The 13,970-nt window shown below is 43.7% G+C and overlaps 1 protein-coding gene across 4 annotated transcripts in view; it reads right to left on the bottom strand.

Annotated features, from left to right (window-relative positions):
* The window catches only part of LOC147608089 (uncharacterized), a 61,154-nt gene extending 50,841 nt beyond the window's left edge, over window positions 1–10,313 (bottom strand). Inside the window, exons 1-2 of one of the 4 annotated variants that reach the window (XM_086789764.1) lie at window positions 10,145–10,313; window positions 6,760–6,825 (exon numbers count right to left, since the gene is read on the bottom strand). The gene's annotated coding sequence lies outside the window, so the exon portion shown is untranslated. Of the gene's footprint in view, window positions 1–6,759; window positions 6,826–9,006; window positions 9,975–10,144 lie in introns of those variants that run through there. The other 3 variants (XM_086789762.1, XM_086789763.1, XM_086789767.1) reach the window with 3 other exon arrangements.
* Window positions 10,314–13,970: the final 3,657 nt, after the last annotated feature.

The following is a 13,970-nucleotide window of genomic DNA, read 5'->3' on the forward strand; positions in this document are numbered from 1 at the left end:
AACATAAGATAACAATAAATCACAGGCATAGAGATCTTGGTTCTCCATAAACATGTCTGCGATAGATAGTTTTACAAGCATTTTGACCGATAATAGAAATCCATAGAGAAATCCTCGATCCATAAGATAATAGTATACTCATAGTCTAGAATCTCCTAGTCTATGTTACTGATAAATAATTCATAGTTTTATAACCGCATATGCAACATATTCTAGAATCCCATACAACTAGAATAATCCCCATATGAGATCCTTGTGTAGGCGACAATTCTAGCATCCCATACTGCTAGGATGCCTGCAGTACACAAGACCAAAACCATAAACTATTCATCAAAACCATAGAGAAGCCTTTTCCAAAATCAAAATGGTTTCCAAGAAAAAATGCCTTTCAGAAAAATAACTTATCTTCCAAATATTAGCAAAAAGCATCAACTTGGTAAAACTCAATGTATACTTAGCTTAGGTTCGTTATAAAGCCAAAAGAAATATCACCTTAGCATACACATAAGATACCTTGAGATATAGCTCCATATAACTCATTCAAGGATAAATTCTATGAATCCATAAATCCTTATGCCAAGCTGTCTACTGCTCATGATTGCTTCCACAAGCTCAATAGCAAAATTGTTGGTCAATGTAGTCCCCACTTCTGGTCTTTTCTCTTTCTCATTGTTGAAAGAAAGCGTCTTGCTTCCAAGAAAGCCTTGGCTCTAATGCCACTGTAACTAATAGGGAACCCAAGCGATAGACCAACATTTCAAATATACCAGACAGAGCATGAAAACACAACAAAAGAACCATAAACAATATAAAAATACTGCACTGAACCGGAACGGCCAGCCCCCCATAGGAACTTCTTTATTGAGATAGAAGCTTTTTACAAGATAACCAAGGTGCGGGTGTGGAATACACCGGATTTTTGCACAAAACTTCAGCAAGACAAATCAGCTCCAAAGTGCTGTCAAACAGTCCCCAAAACAGCCCATAAACAGGCCTCAAATTTCAGCCCTTGGTTTCACACATGTGGGCTGGTGTTGTACAACTGTACAGCTGTACGGCAGCTGCACACCACAAAGAGAAAAGCTGCGAAATCAGTTGGCTACCGTCGGCTGTACGGCCAGTTCTGCTGGTGGCTAATGTATGGTCAGAATTGGGTAAGAACTGTCGGAATGGGCAGCGGAAACGAGACAGACTGCTGTGAGAAAGAAAATGCAAAACTGCAAGAGAGAGAAGCTGTATAAACTCTACTATATACACAAGAGATCCAGTACAAAACTGGTGTGGGGGGGCAAGGCATGCATATATACTACCTGGTGCAGCCAATCGGCTAGTAGCAATTGGGCCGACAGCCCCCAGATGGGCCCACGACTGGAATATATCGAGTCAGCTAGCATAATAGCAATCGGCCAGCTCCTGGATCAAGTCGGCCAGCAACACATCAATCAGCCAAGGACTAATCAGATCGGCTAGCATAGTACAGTCCCGCACAACCAGAAAAACAGGGGAAAAAATGGACAATGAGGAAAAATGGAGAGCACTCCTATCACCTATCTACCGTCGAAGATCCTGTAATAACTCTCGAGGAGGAGTCATGTGCCTAGAAGCACCACTGTCATGAATTCACTCCCAAGTATCCCTAGCAGTGAGACCAACTGCCTCCCTGCTTGAAGAAGATGAAGCTCAGGTGTCCATAATCTCCAAGTGCACAAAAGCTGGAGTCTTTGCAGCCACGGCTGAGGAATCAGCACCTTTCTCGGTGCTCCGCTAAAACGACACTTCTTCCAATAGTGACCCTTCTGGCCACAATGGTCATAGGTCCGCTCGGCCTTCAAAGCATCACGCTCTGAGTCGGGCTTCTTCTCACAAGACTTCACCGGTGAAGACGAAACCTTTGCCCTTGTTGTTGCGACCTTTCGACCACCAGCCAATCAAGGCCTCAGAACCTCCGCCCTGTGGAGGGTTCGTATACCGCTCTTCTTGATCCAAAACCATCGGCACAAGCTCTTCTCATGTGATAGTGCTGAGCCTCCCATTGGTCATCAAAGAAGAATCGAAAGCCGAGTACCGTGGCCGTCGGCGAGGGCCATGGGGTCTAGGGCATAAGCTCTGCATAATCAGTGGCTCTGTCGAGTGTCACACCTTTCGGCCGAGCTCCTACACTAGCCTGTGGTCTGGGTACGATGGGTGGATCCACCCTCGGAGTGCTGGTATGGAAGAAGTCGGTGAGAGAGCGGAAGAAGTCGGTGAGAGCTCTCTGTGTTGGTCCTCGAGCAAGTACAACTGATCTGGATGTCACTAAGGACTCCCTGTGTCTACGGAGCTCTAGAAGAAAAAGTCCCAAGCATCTCTGATCCGGGAAGTCCATGATCCAAGAAAGTGGTCCGAACCCAGCTCGGAAGAGGCAGTGGAACCTCCCCGGAATCTCATAGTATACAAGGCATCGGCATATGTAATGGTCCTCTGTCTCGGACTCTATGTGTCACAGAGCTAGCATATCCTGTCCTTTGGTGCGGCCGCCCTAGGCCCATATCTGGCAGTCTCCACTCTCAGCTGATGGGACGAGGTGTGGATCTGGCCGATCACACATCTCACCCCAAAGGATAGGTGTATGTCCATGTAGCATGGACGGATGATGAACCCATCCTCTGTCAGGCATAGGAGGTGATCTCTGTAGAAGGCCATCTTCGTCCCCAATGGACGACTAGGTGAACTCCATGTCCTCTGAGTATCCAGTCTGACAATGTCCTTCCTAATAACCCTTTTAAACACCAAGTCAAAAAAGGAGCAAAGGTGCATTATTTGTCGCGGTGCTCCTTGCAATGCCTAGAAGGCAACGTTAGAGGCAATATATGAGCAATTTTGGCAGGCCTATAGGTGCTTGAAGGTGCCGAGGACATGCACCAATGGTTGGGACAAGTATTGGTGCAGGTCTTGACATCTCCGAGCACCTATAGTCAAGACTACTCCATACTACCCATATATGGCCTCTTTTAACATTGCCTTTTAATAGGCAGTTGCAAGGAATAATTATATCCACATGGCGCAGGATCACCTAGATATTGCCAACTAAGAATGAGGGAAAAAACTCATTTTGGCGGAGTGCACCTTTCACCTCTACCCTAGCCACTTTGGGTTCCAATAGGCTATTCTCAATGTAAATCCTTATGCCTCAAGTACCGTCAATAAGAGAATTGCACAGCGGAGAACAAAGGTACAAACATAAGCTTTATTACAAACACCTTACAGGAGGTGGCCTCGAAAGCCCAAGCTCACCACCAACGGATGGCCAAGTTACATGTGTAAAGGTGAGTCGCCCCTACTACACCACACGCACACACGTAGAGGTAAACGCACGCTCACACTCTGAAAACACAGAAGAGAGTGATTCGCAATGATTAGAACCCTCACACGGGTAGAGGTAAATGCACACTCACTCACACTCTGAAAACGCAGAAGAGAGAATGATTAGAACCCTCCCCCGAGGATCCCTTTTTATAGGCCCCTGGCAGGTCATCGGGTCCTAGTCAGCCTGCTGGTTGGATGGGACTGGTCGGGTGCCACTGCCACATCACCCACCGCTGTCAGGTCCTGATTGGCCTGCTGGTCGGATGGGGCTGCCGGAATGGTCGGTCGCCTGTCAGACCACTTGCAGGTGTATCAGATTCTCCCCCACTAAGCTTGCAGATGTCCTCAGCTGCATCGCGTCCTTATAGGCCTCGAAAAGTGATAATGACTCGGCCGGAAACTGGTCCTCATCAAACCACACTGCCTGCTGCACAGGATAACCCTTAAACTTTAGGAGAAACTGGAGTTTCTAGCATCGTGTCCCACACCTAAACTGATGCAGAACCACCTGTTCAAGAACCAACATCTCCTGGAGACCACCATCATCCACGAGTTTTGGCTCGTCTTCATTAGGGGGCTGAGAGTGAGAAAAGAAAACATCCTTTTGGCGGAGTGCATCCCTCACCTCTACCCTAGCCACCTTGGATTCCAATGGGCTAATCCCAAGCACCCCAAGACTCTTCCATGGCCTCCAAAAGTCCTTGCAAATGCCTAATGGGTAGGACACTTGTGCTTTCTTCAATTCCAACACATGCCTGAAAAAATCTTTGGTTCTCATCTTCTTTGGCCTTTTGGTCTTCTTTGGCTTTTATGCTTGAAAAAATCTTTGGTTCTCATCTTCTAATATTAATCTGCTCCTCCTTTGGTTTTTCTGATCTTGTGTATTGCAAATCACTTTAGTGAGAGTGCTAATGCAAGAAGAACTGCCTGTAAGCGAACTTTTACGCGTTCTGCTCAGTTTTTCCCTTTACATTTTGGCTGGACTTTTCTCTTACTCTCTTTGTCATTCTTCATTAATTCAGGATATGTCTTGTGCCAACTTCATATATTATTTAGATGGTAAGCTGGTGATGCTGAGCAGGGTGCGTGTCGCATGCATCAATCCTCAAATGCATGTGCCAAGAGAATTGAGGATATATATGGGGTAGTCTACGGGAGTTAGGGTTCAGTAAACCTTTTGTGAGCTCTCACAGAGGTGACATGCTGTGAGAGAGTTGTTTGCACACATAGGGTAGTGGTAGGTGCACGCCAAGATGGGAGAGAGCCACCTAGAGTTTAAGGAACACTAGAAGATAGTCCAAAGCCAAAATGGGATGCTCTATGCTATGTGGATACATTTTTCTCCCTCATGCAAACTAGTATAAAAGAGGTGGGAAAATTTATGGCTACTAAGAAAAGAGAGACTCAAAGATTTAAAGAAGAATGTGATAATCTCCCGCCCCTGTGCTTATGTACATGCACGCACCTTTGTCAATGATCCGAAGCCCTACATGCTGGCCACCCTGGTCCTAGCCTCCCTCTCAAATGTGTATCATCCAGACGATTGCTATCCTGTAGGACTTTTCACAGATTGAAACCCTCTGCCACCCGCACATCAGCTTCATCTACTGTGTGCAGCCTGTATAACAGCCCTCTGCCTCAATCACAGCCCATCGACCTCATCCGCTTGCCAACACATTAATCATACGTGTCAAGAGTAGGCACTTGAGCATAAACGCAGCCCATCTGGGAGCAAAAAGCCTGAGAGGAGAATTTCTCGTAAGTGTCCTTTCAGAACATCTTCTACCCACATGACTCGCATATTCCCCCTCTCAAAATCCACATACAACCATGACGAGCAACCCTAGAAAGCATACTTCTTTGCGAGACAAAAAAGCAAGCTATGGTGCTGAGAGAAATACCTAGGAATCTCGACGTGAATAAAACCAAGAAAGACACACAAACCTTTGTAGACTCCGTGTTTAGATCGCTCTAACACCACCTATAGGAGGCCTCACAAGCGCCTCTTACCAAAATCTCCTAAACACTGTGCAAAACAAGAGTAGAGAAAACAAAATAAAAGGGGAGTATGCAAGCTCACCACCCAACCATAGAATCAATACTTCGATCCACCCCCAAGGCCTCTCTAACCAAAATCTCCTAAACACAGTGCAAAACAAGAGTAGCGAAAACCAAGTAAAAGGGGAGCACGCAAGCTCACCGCCCAACCATAGAATCCATACTTCGATCCACCCCCAAGACGGGCTAAGGCTCCACTCCACAAATACATGCCACTCAGCATTGGCACCCCATACCACCAGTGCCTACCCACAAGGACCCTCGGCAAGACTATCTGTGATCTGCCATGTCCACGACAGGAGTAGAAATTCTCGTCCAAGCATAGACCCCTCACAAGTGTCATCATCCCCTTGCTGCTGGCTTCCTTTGTGGTGTCCTATTTTAGCCTTTAGGGCTGACCATGTTAGCTAGAGGGACTAGTCACCCCTCACATCATATTCCCACTTTTCCCCATTTTATGGAGTCTTGGCTTTTTCCCTAGTCGTGAGAGAGCTGGTCGGCTGCCCCTACTTTGGCATATATATAGCCGGGCCATTCCCTCCTCACACTTGACTTGGGTATTTGCCACTTGCATGCCTCAGTGCCTCTGTATATTGGCTTGCTGCAGTCCCTCACATACGAGGTCATCTTTCCCTCTTGCTCAAGACTTGTTTGTGCTTCTTGTTTGGTGATATTGAGAGCAAGTATACACCTGTGTTTTCTCTCCATCTCTCTCTCTCACTCTCTCTTGTGTTTCCACTTTCCCATCTTCCGCTATGCATTCTTTCAACAAGTGCACTGCATGACTTACTCAATAAAACCCAAGGCATCACTTATATAGCAATAGCTGCCACTATAAATAGCTAACCTGCTACAGATAGCCAATAGTCTGAACCTTAGCCCTCTCCATCTACCCGCTATCTCCTAATCCTAGGGTCCCCTAACCCTATTGGATTAGGCCAGCTAATCCGGGCATTAGCTCCACGTACATAACAAGGGCAGCCCCTCACAGCTTCAAATCAGGTTGGATAGCAATATCTAGCCTTAAAACAGCCCTAAAAGCAATCCGACCAGCACTGGAGCACTTTTGGGCAGCAATAGCGCAAGCATTGAAATGGTACAGCTCATGAAAGAGATCAAAACCAGTCCCAATATGTTGAGTAGGAAGGAGAATAGATATGCAAGAAGATGTCATTGCTGAATTTTGCATGAGTAGGGAGGAGAGGAAGAAAGGGGCGCCTGATTACCCATGCCTTTTGCACATAGAGTTTTCCACTTGTCAGCTGACTGACAAATGCTACCCATGCCCGCCCAGCACTATTCACATTAGTTACAAAACGGCAGCATTTTATGAATTGGATCAAAACCAATACTTACATCTTGCAAAACACATAGATGCACTGTGTCAAGTTATGCGCATACACCTTTCAACTATCAAAACTCCTGAAAAAGACAATACCTTAGCAGTCTCAAGCCACTTGTTCATTGAAAGAACACTTTCAACTATCAAAACCCTTGAAAAAGACACTATCAATGGTAGACTTGACAGGAAAAAGTTTGTCTCCCTCATGCAAACTACTATAAAAGAGGTGGAAAAAATTAAGGCAAAAGAGAGAGGCTCAAAGACTTAAAGAAGAAATGGAATAACCTTATACTTGGTTAAAACCTTGAGCTCTCAAGAACAAAGAAAGATACTCTATTTCCAAGGCCATATGGAAAGAGGAGGTGGCGGCACATAGGGCTTATGCTTGAGGGCTGTTGTCCAAGAAGCATTTCCTTAGAAGGCTCATGCTCCCTCAAAGCGCTTCTTCAAGGCCTTAAAATGTAAAAGACAACATGAGTGTATATCTCAGGTCAAAGACAGTAAGTTCTCATGAGTCATCACTGATCCTATTGTGCTTGCTAACAACTGGGTGACCTTTCTGAGTTACACTTTTGGCCTTATAAAAATGTTTCAAGGGAAAGGTTTCATGCTGAAGATTGGATGCTGGAGAATGTAAAACTTGTTGATGAACAATCCAACCAAGTGAGTTGAAAGGAACATAACTGATGATAAATGTTAGGCTCTTAAATCTATGAACAAAGACAAAACTCCTGGTGGGGATGGATTAACAACCAAATTCCTCATTAAGTTTTAAACTTAGCTACATATACCTAAACCATATTATGAATAAAGCCTACAAGCACCACGGCCTTGAACCAGGTATTTAAGAGCCTCATCAAATTGATCCCCAAACAAACTGCTTGTGAGACCTTTTCTCACTGGAGGCCGATTACCATTCTACCTCTTATATATTAGATCTTGGCCGAAGTGGTGGCTTTAAGAATCTCCGCCTCCTTCGAAAAGTAATTTCCCCTCGGACAATATGGATTCATCAAAGGCAAGTCCATTGTTGATAACATTTACACACTGTAAAATGCGTGCTTATACAGTTGGATCATCAGAAGGCCTATGAGGCTTCACTCGTCTTTTGTGAGCAAGGTTCTTTCTAAGCTTGGCTTTGGACAACTCATCTCCAACATAATTTATGTTCTAAGCTTTGATGCCACGCCATGCTTGATGTTACATGGTTTTGTGGTTCTCATTCTTGTTGTGAAGATCTATCAAGCAAGGGTTCCCTCGGACCCCACTTCTATTTGATGTTGTTTCCCACCCTTAATGGCTTGGCTGCTAAAGAGAGGCAGATTGTGGGCTTACACTTGAATGATTGTGATCAACCCTTGCTACAATGTTTTGCTAATGACTCACTCTATTTCTAGAAGCTTCAAATCAAAATGTTAGAAGAGCTCTGCTTCTTGTACAATGTTTTGCAGAGGCTTTTGGGTCCAAATGCAATGCACACAAACCTAGGCTCATTAGTGTTTGATGTTTCCAGAGGACCAAGTCATTAACAAGGATCAAGTCCTTAGACATCTAGGATGTCCAATGGGGTTAGAGATCACTGACAAGGACTTCGTAGACTACTGATGACTTCTCCAACCTGAACAAACATTGGAGAGTCAGGTATGGCCCTGAGATCTGGAAAAGCAGGTTTAGAAATCTGTGGGAAATCAAAGCTCCCTGCTCATGCTTCATGCTTCTTATGAAAACTCATGTTTGGTGGCCTATCAATGGGTTCCAGGCTAGGGACCAAGAACATATCTGAAGGAAAGTACCCAAGATGTCGTGCTTAGCCTTTGGGATGCCCTGCTTTGAGGAAGTTTTGGACCCACATTTCTAGATGGTGTTTTCGTGTCTATGGGGCTAAGGTTTATACTTTGTTCCCTATTGATCTGTGCTGTGTCTGCTATATATGAGAGCAACTAGGTTTGTTGTCTTTGGAACTCTCAAAACATCTGTGTAGTGAGGGCCTCCAAAATTGTAACAGGCAGCAGGCTGTCCGGTTTGTACTTTGTCCCTTGTGGTCATTGTGACCCCTAGGATACATAAAAGTTTGCTATAAAAATACTACAGATGGAAGCTGCCTGATGCATAAGCAAATGCACCACTCTGAAAAACATTAGCATCAACAAGCTGGCCATGACTAGAACTAACACTTCAAAAAAAATTCCCAATGTTATTAATTCATATTCAAGTTTATCAACATTAATCATGGCTTGCCCTGACTTGGAAGAACGCACTACCTGAAGTCACCTGCTGCACATGCTAGGGTGCCAAAGCAATCTTCCACCTTGCAGTAAATTATATCCCCCCTCACGTCCATGTGCGCCTGGCTTTCTTCCAAAAGATGTATTCAGCTGCAGCTGATGTGACTGCTCATGTCAGTTCTTGCCTCAATAAAAGTCCACCTTACCTCTCCTCATCCTCCCATAGAGAGAATTCCCAAATGAAATTCGAACACGCCCTAGTATAACTGGGGAGACGATAAATAAGTGGGTTCGAATCCGAGCTGGTGCTCGCCAGAGGCATCTACCGCGTATGAACTGGCAAAAAGGGCTATTGGAGAGTGAGTGCGTTTACTGATTGGCAGGAGCTCAAACTGGAAAAAAGAGAAAAAAAACTAGGGAGAAAATTCCAGGCTGTAGGGGAGCGCCAGCCCGCATCCATGTGGAGTGATGGATGTCGGCTTCACCACACCCCTGAGTTATATTGCAGCCTTATTTCATCCTGGACTATGAGTGCGTCATGGATTGGAAGGATCAGCTGGCCTGATACATTATATATAATCCTCAGGAACTCGAGGAACACATCTTGAATGGCTCCACACATTAACCACACGTATGGCAAGGTTCTTCCCAAAGGAAGGGACAAGCTTTTCATATGGAAATGGAGGACATAGCAGTCCTGTGTCTTCCAACCACCCGCGCCCTCCTGTATCTTCCAGCCACCTGAATGTAAACGAATGCCCGTGCTACTAAAACGATAATACAAGCTGGGCACCGATGATGGGCAGCACGAATCTAGGCAAAAACCGAACCCACTTCCAAACTAAAAATAGCTGGAAATTGTTAGAACATGACTGAAGGGGCACCACATGTTTAGAGTTCTAGATGATGGGGGATCTGAAACAAATGCAAGGAGGCCACTACCAGGAGAAAAGGAAACGTTGGCTAGTGCGGTGAAAGATGTCTTCTGCTGCTTATGTGGGAAGGGAGAAAATTTGGGCTAGATAACAAAAGGGGTAGGAGATAGAGAGAGGAGGTAGAAAGAGGAGAGGCAGAGAGAGAGAGAGAGATGCCCTGGTGGCGAAGCTTTGCCCCCCCACACACACAACACACACACACACACACACACACAGAGAGAGAGAGAGAGAGAGAGTACCTGGGGAAAATTTCAAAGCTTTGCCTTCCATAGCTAGATCTGCAAACACACCAGCAAGGTAGCCTTTAATCCCAAACAACAGAGCTGCATTTCTTCACTGCAGATAGCACGAGCAGCCATAAGCTCTCTCTCTCTCTCTCTCTCTCTCTCGCTTAGCTCTCTATCTCCTCTCTCTGAGCCCTAGGGCCCCTACATGTGTGGGACGCCCGCCCACGTGACGTGAGCCTTTTCGGACACGAGCGAACGTCAGCTTGTGACACGTGTCCGCGTACATAAAGTATCGTCTGGACCATGGACGGCGTGCCTTCACACTATCCAGCTTTACAAGGCACCTTAGGGGCCCACCTCAAATTTCCTTGCGTGCCCATCAATCAAAATAATGTTTAATCCATCTCTCAAGAATGCCTTTGAAGCTAGAATTAACAAGCATTGAATGCTTTTTTCAACCCTTAAAATTAAAGGCAATGGTTAGGCTTAACAGAGATCTAGAGCTGAAAATCACTACAAATCATACAAATGCCTGGATTTATAACTAAAATGTCCAATTTCATCCCTTAAAAATAAAGACAACATCAAATTCCAACCAGGATTTTTGAATTTCAGCCAAGAAAATTACACTACAAACCGGGTTATGTGAGCACTGTGAACAAATGCTCAGTAAAAACATTGGTGGAATTGAAAATTCTTGGTTAAAAATAGGCATTCCTTTTAATTTCAAAAACTAAAATCATGCATATTATAGTTATAATCCCGATACTTTCTGTATTTTTGGTACTTAATCATGATTACTCTCAAGCATTCTCTATTTTTTGGTACTTAATCCTGATTACTCTCAAGCATTCTCTATTTTTTGGTACTTAATCCTAATTACTCTCAAGCATTTGATTAGTTGAAAAAAAACATATACTTGAGCACTAGGATTAACAATCTTAAACTTCTGAGAGTACATGGGATACTCTGCTAAGTACTCTCAAGCATTTGATTAGTTAGAAAAAATGTAAACTTGAGCACTAGGATTAATAATCTTAAACTTCTGAGAGTACATGGAATACTCTCTTTAAAGTACAATCAATAAAGTCTTCAGAGTTACTTTTGGCATTGCTTTATTGGTCTTGTCATCTACAAAACATGAAGAAGGGTAGGACACCTTGGGCACTATCTTCCTTGATCCAAGGGCTAAGTTTATTTGTTTGGAATTTCTTTTTGTATGCAATTAAACGTGATCCCAATGGTGTGTCAATTGTGCAATTAAACGTGACCACAATGCAATTTCTTTTTGTATGCAATTAAATTAAACGTGACCACAATGGTGTGTCAATTGTGCAAATATATATATATATATATATAAGAGTGGGTCCATGTGCTTACGACACCAAGGTGATTTGAAAAGCTCATTAATTACTCATTTTTCATTGGTTAGTCCAAAAAAGACTTCATAAAAGTAACTATTTTAAGAGGATTTATGGTACTTTGCAATGAGACTAGCCGATTAGGGATGAGCTACCTCCATTTTCCTAAGTCCTATAAGTGGCAACACCATGGGGAACGGCTCTAATGGAAATCTTCTGTTGTAAAATCTAGTGAAGATGTTTATCATGAGGTTTGCATTGTGTCAACTTGTGTGTGAGTTAAAGTTTTCCTTCACAAGGCAGGTGGTAATGGCCTAAGCAATGCAACTAGAGGGAGCTAGTCCCATTCCTGCAAGATTTATTTGAGGTTCTAGCTATATAATTTCTTTGTCTTTACCAACTTGTAGAGGATGGCCAACTTGTGAAGGATAGAAAAGTGTTCCATACCCTTAGTTGTTCAAGATTTTTTGATGTTCTAGCTATACAATTTCTTTGTCTTTACCAACTTGTAGAAGATGGCTAGCTTATGAAGGATAGAAAAGTATTCGATACCCTTAATTACTCATTCAAACCCATTTACAAATCAATTTCTTTGTCTTTACCAACTTGTAGAGGAAACATTTAATTCTAAAAGGTAAAGTTTTTTGTTTGCTAGTTATTAATAGTCTATCGTTCAATTGTATAATTCTTACTATTAATTATCAGGTTGAAGTGTATGGTTGAAGGTAGAATCTTGGGGGAATGGTCACTAAGGGAGCTCAGTGGAGGGAGCTTTTCTTGGCTACCCTCTCTCTCTACTTTGAACACTCTCTCTCTAACTCTTTCCACTACCATCTCCTCCCACTCTCTACCCAGCCTAGCTCCCTCCACCACCAACCTTGCTCCTCCCTCTCTCTCTCTCCCTCTCTCTCTCTCTCCTACCATCTTTTTCCCTCTCTCTTTCCTCTCTCTCGTCTAGCACACTCTTCTCTCCCTCTGTTCTCTCTCTCCAACCGTCTCACATATGTCTGTCTCTTCCTTCTCTCTCCTATAGCACACTCTCTTCTCTCCCTCTCCTCTCTCTCTCTCCAACGATCTCACATCACTCTCTTCTCTTCCTCTCCTCTCTCTCTCTCCAACCATCTCACATCTCTTAGTTACTTCTCTCTCTCCCTTCAATCTTTTTTCTCTCTCCTACCATCTCTTTCTCTTGCCCTCTCCCACCCTTATATCTCTCTACTACCATCTCACATCATTCTCCTCTCTGCCTCTCCTCTCTCTCTCTCCAACCATCTCACATCTCACATCTCTCTCTCTCTCTCTCTCTCTCTCTCTCTCTCTCTCTCTCTCTCTCTCTCTCTCTCTCTCTCTCTCTCTCTTCTATTTTTTCTCACTCTCCCTTACCTCTCTCTCTCTCTCCCTCCCTGTCTCTCCCCTACCATCACTTGTATGGTGGTTGTCTGTTATCTCCCTCTCTCTCCCCTTTCCCTTCTCCTCTTTGTCTCTATCACCCTTAACCTTCTCCCCTCGTCCATTTCATTAGTAGTCTATCACTGTCTATCCCTTTCCAACTCATTTTTTTCTCTTTCTTCTTATCCATCTCTTCTATCGTTGGATTGAAACTATGACGTTACAAGGGAGATAGCATACTCTCTCTTTCATGTGTCTTTCTCTTGTCCATGGTGTCACCTCTTGCATCTCCCTTGCTTTTCATGTTTTCTCTCTCTTATTCTTTTGTTCATGTGAGGACACAAACTTATTATTCATTTATTAACACAGTACACTTGACTTCATTTTACCCATACAGATCCTTCGAGTCTATAAACTTAACACTACCTTATTCATCCATATAATATAGAAAATGTTAGTACTTTATTACTTTGTATGACATGTTGAGCAGAAACATTGTTGAAATTGTCAATCATATCTCATTGCAAAACCCCAACATGCATTACTCTCACCCTCTCTCTCTTTATTCATATGTAAAATAAGACCATGACATAATCATAGACAATTGTTAAACCCAATAACTTGAATATTCGTAAACAATTATGTTCATTGCACTACAATGGCATCTTCATCAAGACACCCTCCACAACGTCCTCTTCAGGATCAATATAAACAATGTTGATGCCTAATTTGCATGCTACCATAGCACAATCTCTAAATCTTGCATAAAGCTTTACTATCACTTGCCCTTTTTTTGCATGTTGCTTCAAAGGGCTATCCCAAAAGTTGTATCCATGTTGACATCCATCTGCAAAGTAAACATTTCTCTAAATTTCACATAATATCCAATACCCATAATTTGGAGTACTTATGTGTTTATACAATACCTAGCCATGTTGTCCCATCTGGGTGTCTTCCCTCAGTGCATCATGGTGCAAGGATCAATGATATAATCAAGCAAAATAGGTTGTGCATTGTGAGATCCCTGTTCCCACCGCGCAACGGATTCGGGGTACTAGCAGCGGAAGTAGTACTTCTTGCGCGGGGCA

Source organism: Cibotium barometz, chromosome 54, assembly GCF_041138505.1.
Source record: "Cibotium barometz isolate CiBa-2024 chromosome 54, ASM4113850v1, whole genome shotgun sequence".
In the NCBI taxonomy this organism is placed as follows: domain Eukaryota; kingdom Viridiplantae; phylum Streptophyta; class Polypodiopsida; order Cyatheales; family Cibotiaceae; genus Cibotium; species Cibotium barometz.